The 11,134-nt window shown below is 40.1% G+C and overlaps 1 non-coding gene across 1 annotated transcript; it reads left to right on the top strand.

The window, feature by feature from the left end:
* The first annotated feature begins 5,762 nt into the window (after window positions 1-5,762).
* On the top strand, window positions 5,763-5,836 carry Trnat-agu (transfer RNA threonine (anticodon AGU)). Its single transcript has one exon. It is a non-coding gene; the product is annotated as a tRNA-Thr (tRNA).
* The last annotated feature ends 5,298 nt before the right edge of the window (window positions 5,837-11,134 follow it).

Below are 11,134 nucleotides of genomic sequence, written 5' to 3'. Positions count from 1 at the left end.
CTCATTTCTTTTTCATTTCTCCCAACAGGACTTTATATTTCACCAGTATGTATGTCTTGTCTTTATTTGTTATCTATCAATTATTTTCCCATTGTCAGATGTATACTTATGATATAAGCGTTTACTTCAATAACTCAGGCCTGTCCTCGTTTAATATCCAATTTCTCAAAATATCCCATTGAGTATCACATGGAATATCGTCCACCAATTTCTAGTGAGTGAAGTAAAATGAAATACAGGACTGAAAATGTAACGAAAATTGTTGTGTGTAAAGTAGTGGGTATGCAATAACAGGGAAAACATTAGCAATCAATTCCAGCAGACTATATGTGACCCTGCACCTCAAAACAAACAAAAAGTCGCCAGACATGAATTTTTAGTTAAGACCATATTCTGAAAGAACAGACTTTAAGCTTTAAAATGATGTATAACTCAAATCAAATGGACTCTCCTACCCTATCTAAATATTGGAAAGAAAGCACAAACTCAGGAAAAGTGGGAACTGAGAAAAGAGGCTCTGAAGTACAGTGTCTATTCAAGCGCTTAATCTTTACCAAACCGTGCTGGCTGTGAGATGAATGGGACAAAAAACAGGAAGTAAACCACCAGAGTAACAACAATGAAGGGATTATTAGATTAAACTGAAATTAAGCATGCCTCATTAACACATTCTGTCTATAATCAAAGCCAACTTTCAAAGCAGTAGCACTATCCTTTCAAAAGTCATTAGAGTTGAAAGTGAAGAGTGTGGACAAGGTCTTTCAGAAATGAAAAAGGGATTCTAAAGACACACCTAATCACACTATTCTACCAAAAATGTTCGAGATAAACTGCTAAAAAAACACACTTTCCTGCACGTTTTATGATACCAAATTTTAGCATAATGTAAAAGAAGACCTGCTCTTTCAGAAAATATGAAAAAGTCAAGTTCGGCTAGGTTGACCCATTTCACTTATTTTCAGTCCTCACGCAAAATCAGTGTGTGCGACTTTATGTTCGTTTTGAGGTGCACGGTCACATATTACCACATGAACACTATAGCAGTCATTTTGCAGATAAACCCGTGGATTTACAACGGATAGGAGTGGATTAATCAAAGTAATTAAAGCTTCAACATTGTACACCTAATGAAATTTAAAAGTACTAAAGACAAAATTTCGTAACGTTATCAGTCCTAAGCAGTCACTTATATTATGTAAAACATTTTCTAAATGTCACCCTGCATCACAAAACCAACGAAAAGATGGAAAAGATGGATTTTTGGTTATTACAAGGGTAGATCCCGAAACAGCAGACTCTATAGTAAGCTTTATATGTATAACCCAATTCAAATGGACTCTCTTAACCTATCTAAATATTGGGAAAGAAAACACTCTGGAAAAGTGTGAACTGAGAAAAAGAGGCTCTGAAGTATAGTTGTACAGGATCTACTCAAGTGTTTGATCTTAACCAAGCTGTGCAACCTGTGGAATGAATGTGACAAAAACAGGATGTGAACTGCCATAGCAAAAACAATGAAAGGATTATCAGCTGAAACTGAGCATGCTCTCTTTCTCTATATACAATCTGTCCATGATTAACGTCAGCTTTCAAAGCAGTTGCATTATCCTTTCAAAAGCTATTAGAGTTCAAAGTAAAGAGTGTGTAAAGGATTTCTATGAAATGAAGAGGGGTATCTAAAGGCATACCTATACTCACACCATTCTACAAAAAAGGGGGGTGTAGAAAACTGCTGAAAACACACTTTCCCATTCGTTTTATGATCCCAAACTTGAGAATAATGTAGAAGAAGAATAGCTATTTCAGAAAATATGAAAAACTTATGACTGACTTGGTTGACCGGTTTCATCTTTTCTTAAGTCACCATTATGTGAAATCAAGTGGTGTGACTTTTTGTTGGTTTTGTGATGCACGGTCAAAAATAACACGATTAACATTTTTGTCTACGATTTTGTGCAATGATAATATTATGCAGGGATGAGTCCCCACCATAGTATACCATGTTATTAATGCTTTGTCTTACAGCCCTTGCTGTAATAATACTTTAATACCAGAATGTTATCAACTGCATGGACCTTTATTGATTTAATCCTGTCATGACTAAAATAAATATCTTGTCTTCTATCGCAGCAGAATTTCATTAATATCATTATGGTTAACGATACAAGCCATTTCAAACTTCGATGAACATTCCAACAGTTTGATAACTCAAGCTTATTGACTCAATAAACGAACAGTTGCCTAACTGTGTTGTGCAGCAGCCTAAAACTGCGTCGTTGATTTTAACCGACTTCTCTAACCGATAAATGCACAGTGAAACGAGGATGAGGGATTTCAACTTAAGGAGAGATGGATGATTTCATAGAGAATCTTTTCAATCTCGTCTTTCTTTTTTTTAGTCTTTCACGTTGTTTTAATTGTGTATTTCGGACAGAATTCAGAGGATGCCTTGCTAGTGTTATCTGTTCGTACTTTGTACTCTGACAGTGTTTAGGTTCTGATGCATGAAAGCATGGCGATTTTCTAGTTCGTATGTCGAATAATTGACCTCGTGTACATGCTGAATTTTAAATCGTTTGCATTAAATTTCCGTGTGTGTTTTGCCTATTTATTGATGTACTTCCTTAAGCTGGTTGGAGACGCCCACGGGCCATAGTGATTTTGATTTATTTTTTTCAACCCGTCAACTTATCGTTCACTTGTATAGTCTTGCAAAATGCCGAATGAATAATGATAATAATAATGAGAATATTATCAATATTAATAAGAATGATAATAACAATAATGATAATAATAATAATAACAATAATAACAATAATAACAAAATAATAGTAATGAATGACAAAGTTATGACCCTGCCTATTTAATCTAACCTCAGTTGACATTAGTTTTAGAAGTGTTATCTTTAATTCGATCTCATTATTCTTCGCCTTGTGTATCATTGTTAATGTGTTCATTATCTCTCATGCTTGGATTTGTTTTGGATTATTAAAGTTCACTCTTCACCGGCACTGGGATGTCATCTTTGATTGCAAATCCGAACCTCTAGTTGCCCCCATTTTGGTTTGCTCTTTTCCTCAGTATGGCTCCATAATCCATGTCCGGCAACTTTTTGTTGATTTTATGGTGCAGGGCCACAGTCTATGTCTGACAAACTTGAAAATATAACGCTTGACCTAACAAGCTCACATTTACCATTACCCACCCCCTCCCCCTCCCCCCTCCACAAACACACACACACACGCCACACACTAGTTCTACTGGCCCTGCCATTCGTGGTGTATGTTTGAACTTTAATTTGTGCTATCATTGTTGACATCGTGCACCAAGGATTGACCTGAGCCTTGTGTGAAGGTAAGAAGTTAATATTAACTTAGTAAACTGACCCTTTCCTTATTGACAGTCACTGTATCAAACCCTCGACAAATCCAAGGTCTGATCTGAGGTATTCCTTGTTCGTTCCTACCGGCTACTGTCACAATAATCCTGTACCGATCATGGCAGATACTGGTCATTTCCGAAGCGGTTCTACGGACACACGTTGGCCTCAGGCTCATGCACAGGACGATGAGTATGGCGAACATGACAGTGACAATGAACATTCGAATGGTTCAAGCAATGTGTCTCTTGACAGGGTCAAGCTCCAGCAAACTTTGAGTCTTTTAGACGCTGTCATGATCATCGTGGGCATCATAATAGGATCAGGAATTTTCATTTCTCCGAAGGGAGTCATTGCCGGTGTAGGTAGTGTCGGAGCGACCGTTCTTGTGTGGGTGTCGTGTGGCTTCTTCAGTCTGCTAGGCGCCTTGTCGTTTGCTGAGCTTGGAACTATGATCCAAGAGAATGGCGGTATGTACATTTACATCTATCGGACGTACGGTAGCTTCGTGGGATTTCTCGTGTTCTGGACCCTGGCGACCGTTGTCGACCCAGCAGGCAACGCTGTCATGGCTTTGTTATTTTCTCATTACACTCTATACCCTCTGTACCCAGACCCGGACTGCCCACCACCCAAGGTAGCTGTCAAACTTGTAGCGATGTCAGGAATCTGGCTCACGATGTTCATCAACTGTAGGAGCATAAGAATGTCAGCTCTTTTGCAAAAAGTAACATCAACGTGTAAGCTTCTCGCTCTAACCATTATAATCATTTTTGGAGCGATTCGCATCGGAAGAGGAAATATCAATGTGTTCAAACAACCATTTCATGGAACTGATCTGAGCGGTGTTGGCACCGCTTTTTATTCGGGCCTTTACTCGTTGGCTGGATGGCAGTGTATCACAATGGTCACTGAAGAATTGAAACACCCGGAAAGGAATCTTCCCAAAGCAATTACTTTATCAGTGATAACGGTGACCGTGTTATATGTCATGGTAAATCTCTCATACCTTGCCGTTCTGTCCACAGTCCAGCTTCTCGAATCCGATGCAGTGGCCTACAGCTTCGGCGCGAAAGTCTTGGGTAATTTTACATGGGTGATACCCGTTTCTGTCGTGCTATCGTGCCTTGGATCTTTAAATGGCGCCCTCCTTACAATGTCCAGATTATTCTTTGCCGCCGCCAGGGTTGGACAGTCTCCGCATCTCTTGGCGACGATTGATGTCCGCCGTAAGCTCCCAATTGTATCAGTTATGGCAACATCTTTGACCACAACGATATACTGCCTAGTGGATGACATATTCATTTTGTTGAATATTTTCAGCTTTGTGTTGTGGATCATCCATTGTATTTCAGTGTCGTGTTTACTTTATTTAAGGGTCAAGGAGCCGCATCGAGAAAGACCTTTCAAAGTTCATTTCATCATACCCGTTATCTTCGGTGTTTTATGCTTATGTCTGACCGTGCTATGCCTCTTGGAAGCACCCGAGGACGCCGCCATAGCATCGGCTGTTGCTTGTACAGGCATTCCGATATATTACATCTCGGTTCGAGTGGGCAACAAATCAAGATGGCTGAGAAAAATAGATATGACAATATTCTTTCAAAAACTTTTCTTTCTTACTGTAGAGGATCCATAATACACAGTTCACATATTGACAGTAAGCTTAAGTCGATTAAAAAAAAAAAAATATATATATATATAGTGAGAACTTTGAGCAAAGAAAATGGGTTTTCATCGGGATTCGAACCCGAGACCTCCGGATTACTAGTAAACCGGAGGTCTCGGGTTCGAATCCCGATGAAAACCCATTTTCTTTGCTCAAAATTCTCACTATTTATTATTTTTTGTTTCTGGTCAGTTTTCCCTTTCTTGTTTCAAAATATATTGCAAAAAGCTGCATCGCTTCGGCGATCCCTCGCATTTATTCCAAAGTTGATGTAAATCCTTTGGGTTATGTCAGGTTAATGTGGTGTGTGTGTGGCACACATACACACACAATAGCTTGTGACCACACGAGCAAAGAGAATTAAGGGTTTGGGACGAACACCGATCTAGGGCTTGCAATAGCTCAGTCGGTAGAACACCGGTCTAGTAATCCGGAGGTCTCGGGTTCGAATCCCGATGAAAACCCATTTTATTTGCTCAAAGTTCTCACTGTTTATTATTATTTGTTTCTGGTCAGTTTTCCCTTTCTTGTTTCAAAATATATTGCAAAAAGCTGCATCGCTTCGGCGATCCCTCGCATTTATTCCAAAGTTGATTTACATCCTTTGGGTTATGTCAGGTTAATGTAGTGTGTGTGTGGCACACATACACACACTATAGCTTCTGACCAAACAAGCAAAGAGAATTAAGGGTTTGGGACGAACACCGATCTCGGGCTTTCAATAGCTCAGTCGGTAGAGCACCGGTCTAGTAATCCGGAGGTCTCGGGTTCGAATCCCGATGAAAACCCATTTTCTTTGCTCAAAGTTCTCACTATTTATTATTATTTGTTTCTGGTCAGTTTTCCCTTTCTTGTTTCAATATAAACACTAAACAAAAAGTAAGTTCCCCCTAAAACAAACATCTATATTTTATGAATCAGGAACCTTTGAGGAAATCTAAATACAGGATCATGTAGCTGTATTTCTCGGCTACCTTTCATGTGAAATTCAGTGGATATCACTTGGTCACGCTTGAGTGAGCATGACTTAAAGTCAAAATGGTCACTTTTTGAAGTTCACAAGCCCAATTTTGCAACTTTGATTTGGTGATATTGGAACAAATTTCAATTTTCCAGGATTAAAAGGCATGCAACGTATAATTTATGTGCTTTTTATCGTACCATGTGACTTGTGCACAAAATTTCACGGTTGAGTGAACACGGGGTGAAAATTTCCAAAATGGCCGATTTGACATGTTTCTCGTGGTAATTTCTATCAATTGAGATTGAATTCGTGTGTTGAAGAGTTTTTACACACAATTTACGTAATTTCACGGTTGAATGAGCACATTAAAAACAAAGAAAAATAACAATTTAAATTCAAATTAAAATTAAATCTAGTATCTAAACGACTGTAGTGTTGTCACTGACACTGACACTGCCCCACCACTGGTATTGTGACTCTAGCTAGACAAGAATAAATCTTCGTGTAAAGTTTACACCTAAGCTCAAATTTACATAAATAGATAGTACTTTTTTTTTTCATGTACAAAGCTGTTTGCCCCAACACACAACGTACAGAGTGTAGTATGTCCCCAGGGCCTAAATTAGGCCAGTTGATCTTTTTTATTTTGCATATTTTGGTAGTTGGTGGTAAACAGATATGTCGACGGCAAACACAAAATCCAGTGTCTGGGATTACCTTTGCTACTGCGCTCACAAGAAAGCCAACATACGACCGATCCGCCTAATTGTAACGTTACTTGGGGAATTAATTTACTTGTAATTCTCATCATGGCTTGGTGTCAAACTTACCTGTTTCCAAATCCTTCTGTTAAGTGATTTGTGCAGTTTACAGCCGCACAATACGGCATTTTAATGCCTCGCTCAGGGTCTCGGAACGTCAGAAAAACACGGTACAACATGCAGTCACTGTATGTGGATAGCGTCTGCTGGGATTTGCACGCAAAAAAAAAAAAAGTTCCGCTAAGCAAAATGGCGGACGTCACGTGACAATGAGTCGAGCGACGGCGACAAAACGGGTGGCGAGTGATTCTTTTATGTGTAAGAGTTCTGTGGCTGCGGACTGACTGATAGCGCCGTGCGGACTGGCGGTACCATAAAGGAGAGTGTCCCGGCCGGATGTTCAACCCGTCGTAGACATGGTCTGTTGGCATGGCACCACCTGGTATGTTAAGGCCGTGTCACACATTTAGATAAATTAAGCATTCATTACGAACGCTGCCTTGCTTCATATCCAGACACTATGTACTCTGTTTCAGTTGCGGTGCAAGTCACAAGCCAGCGGGCCGAATGCGTAAAAGAAAACAATATTCATCAAGCAAGCCCATGTAAGCAGGTCGAGCATGACCTCAATAGTGGTACTCGGCCTAGCAATAAGTTACAGTGGCTGGCTTGGTCCCAGCTAAATTCACAAATTTCTTTAATTTGTCGTAGTGGCGCTCTATTTGTAAACAAACAATTATTTGGGAGCGCGCCTATGTGTCACGGTGCATAGGCGCTCTGGCGGGGGCTATTTGCAATCTACAAAATGCTACGGTTTTTATACAAGGCAAACTTTCGAATATCACGCTCACAGCTGCTGTTTTACTCACTTGTCTTGTTATCTGTTTTCTACAAAGAAGAACACACAGAAATGTGGACAAGGACAAACGAAACGATGTAGTTCAGTTACGGTGATTTGGTGATATCTTAAAAGTAAAAAGATTTTGGAAATACCACCTCTCCGAGATGCTAATGATGGAAATTCTGTCGCGTACTTCGAAGAGATTTTGCTAAACTCGGGATTGTGACGTCATTTCCTATGATATCACGACCAATGCGTTTTGGGGGTCACAATTTGGTACCGCATTGGCCCCGTTTGAGTTTACATTAAGAAAAGGCTGCGCCAAGCCCGGGCTGAGCTCGGGCCGAGACTACCTCCAGAGCTTGGCCAAATGCGCGGCCATTTTTGGTACCGCATTTGGCCTTTAGAGCGTTCACAGTGAAAGGATGGTTGGGCTCCACCGAGCCCGGCCTTTTTACTCACTGTAAACGGGGTCATGAACACTGCAATTTCTGCGAATGAGCATCAAACGAAACTGCATTTCCCCCTTGACCTCCTGTTTATACTTGCAATGTACCGGGTTGCCTTGAAGTTTAATTTATCCATGGTATCTGTGTCTCCACTGTGTCCAGCCGGGCTGTCATCACCAACAAAAGTATTATCATGGTCATCATAATATACCCGAAAATGGGTACGTAGGACTACACAATGACAACGAAAAAGAAAACTTCTGTGCTATGTCTCTCACACTTTGTCTTGTTTCTAACCCTATTCATGGACTTTTAGTTCTCCTCTCTAACCGACGCTCTTCTTTACCAAAGAAAACGGCTGCAAACGATTTTTGTTGAATAATTATGATTTACACCATGTAAGTGTAGCAGTAAACGCTGTAACTGTCGCCCAAGTAACGAAGGTCAAGAGCAAGGTCACTGTGCACATACTTCGCTTTGATTGGCTGGGACAGGGCTTTGCATGTGACGGTTGAAGAAAGTACCTTTTGGAATTAAACAAAAATTGATTTAACGCCTTTTGGAATAAAGCATATTCGGCGTCTATATGAATGTATTTATAATAGGTGTTAACAGCAAGCTCCAGAGAGAATTGCAGAACTTTGAACCCTATAGAACTAAACAGATCCCAGTCGCACTCTAAAAAAACAAATAACACACGCACACACACACACACACACACACACTACGCACTAAAATTCAATAATGTTTCCCGGGCCCTGCCATTTGTCTGAATTTTAAATTTGTACTGCTATTGTTGACATTGTAGGCCTACATACATAGAGGTTTGCTAAGAGCGTTGTGTGACCGTTTTTATTGACAGTCAATTTCGCAAGCCCTTGACAAATCCACAGTCTGATCCATGTTGCCCAATAGATAAGGAGGTATCACACAAGGAGGTATACCTCATTTGTATACCGGCTACTTTCACAATAATCCTTTGGCGATTATGGCAGATACTGGTTTTTTCGGGAGCGGTTCTACGAACACACGTTGGCCACAGGCTCAGGTACCCGACGAGGAGTTTGGCAAACGTGACAGTGGCAATGAACATTCGAACAGTTCAAGCAACAAGTCTCTTGACCGGGTCGAGGTGTCAGAGGTGTCATGATCATCATGGGAATAGTAATAGAATCCGGAATTTTCATTTCTCCGAAGGGAGTCGTTGCTGGTGTGGGCAGCAGCGGAGCGACCATTCTTGTGTGGGTGTCGTGTGGCTTCTTCAGTCTGCTAGGCGCCTTGTCGTTTGCAGAGCTTGGAAATATGATCAAAGACAAGGGCGGCATGTACATTTACATTTATCGAACGTACGGCAATTTTGTGGGATTTCTCGTATTCTGGACCCTGGGGACTATGTACTTACTCCCATGAGAACCTTGAAACACTGTTTAATACTCTGAACACGGAAATAGACAAAGTCTCCCGATGGTTTATATGTAATAAATTATCCCTTAATGTCTCTAAAACAAATTTTATACGTTTCAAACCTACTGCTTCACAGAACATTAACAGCAGTTATAATATCAATATTGATGGATTATCTTTAACTGAAGTAAGATTTACTAAATTCTTAGGAATCACAATTGACTCGAGTTTAACTTGGAACGATCACATTCATAATATCCACACGTCTGTCTCAAGAACTGTAGGAATTTTATATCGACTGAAAAACTTCATTTCTCAAAATTCCCTGACTATTCTATACAATGCATTGATCTTACCACATATCACATACTGCAATATCGCTTGGGGAAACTGTGGCTCAACTAAAATTAATCCAATTTTTACTCTCCAAAAAAGTGCTGTACGTTTGATTACCAATTCCCGTTACTTATCCCCATCCAATCCCCTATTTCGTCAACTAAAAACATTGAAAATTGAGGATCTTCACACCTTTCAAACTGCTGTTTTTATGTATAAATATACATTTAATTGTCTTCCAAAAATTTTTGATGGCTTCTTCACTCCAAATTTCACCGTTCATTCATATCCAACACGTCAGTCGTCCGATTACCATCTCGAAAACCCCAGAATCATTTTAGCTCAAAAGTCATTAAAGCACAATGGACCAGATATTTGGAATTCTTTACCCCCTAATTTAAAACAACGTACGTCGTTGAACATTTTCAAACGAGAACTAAAAAACACCCTCATAATCCAGTATACTTCTGACACATAAATATTCATACCACCTGGTCAACAAACACCCTAAACAATGAGTTCACGGCCATAACTGAAGTAACATTCACCTCATCACACTGATACACAAAATAACACTCAACGTACAAACCAAGATTCATCCCAACACAATGCACACCGCACTGCACCGCACGCCCTTCGCACAATTACCCCCCACTCAGTGAGTGGCAAGATTTTCTTTATGTATCTCTTTACCTGGGGCCATCATCCTCGTCAAGCTTAGCTTATGATGATGGTCCCCTGCATTTCATTTTTATCATTTCCTATTGCTTCCTTTCATATATGATATTCGTTCTTGAAAAAAAAAAGAAAATGTATGTAAGATCCAAACGTTACGAATATTAGCTGTGTAAATGACTATGTAAGTATTTTGTTGATTTGTTGATTTGTATTGATTTTGAAATGCAGAAATGAAAAACTGAACTGAACTGAACTGAACTGAACTGAACTGACAGTCGTCGACCCAGCTGGCAACGCCGTCATGGCCTTGTTATTTTCTCACTACACTCTGTACCCTCTGTACCCAGACCCAGACTGCCCACCACCCAAGGTAGCTGTCAAACTTGTCGCGATGTCAGGAATCTGGCTTCTGATGTTCATCAACTGTAGGAGCATCAAAGTGTCAGTTTTTTTTTTGCTAAAAGTAACATCAAAGTGTAAGCTCATCGCTCTAACCATTATAATCATTCTCGGAGCGTTTCAGATCGGAAGAGGAACTACCAATGTGTTCAAGCAACCCTTGGATGGAACTGATCTTAGCGGAGTTGGCACCGCTTTTTATGCAGGCCTGTACTCGCTGGCTGGATGGCAGTATATCACAACGGTCACTGAAG

The sequence above is a fragment of the Diadema antillarum genome, unplaced genomic scaffold (genome assembly GCF_040938485.1).
Source record: "Diadema antillarum isolate AM-2024a unplaced genomic scaffold, OU_Dant_1.0 scf00000006, whole genome shotgun sequence".
Classification (NCBI taxonomy): domain Eukaryota; kingdom Metazoa; phylum Echinodermata; class Echinoidea; order Diadematoida; family Diadematidae; genus Diadema; species Diadema antillarum.
This window is presented reverse-complemented; position numbering and strand designations above follow the sequence as displayed.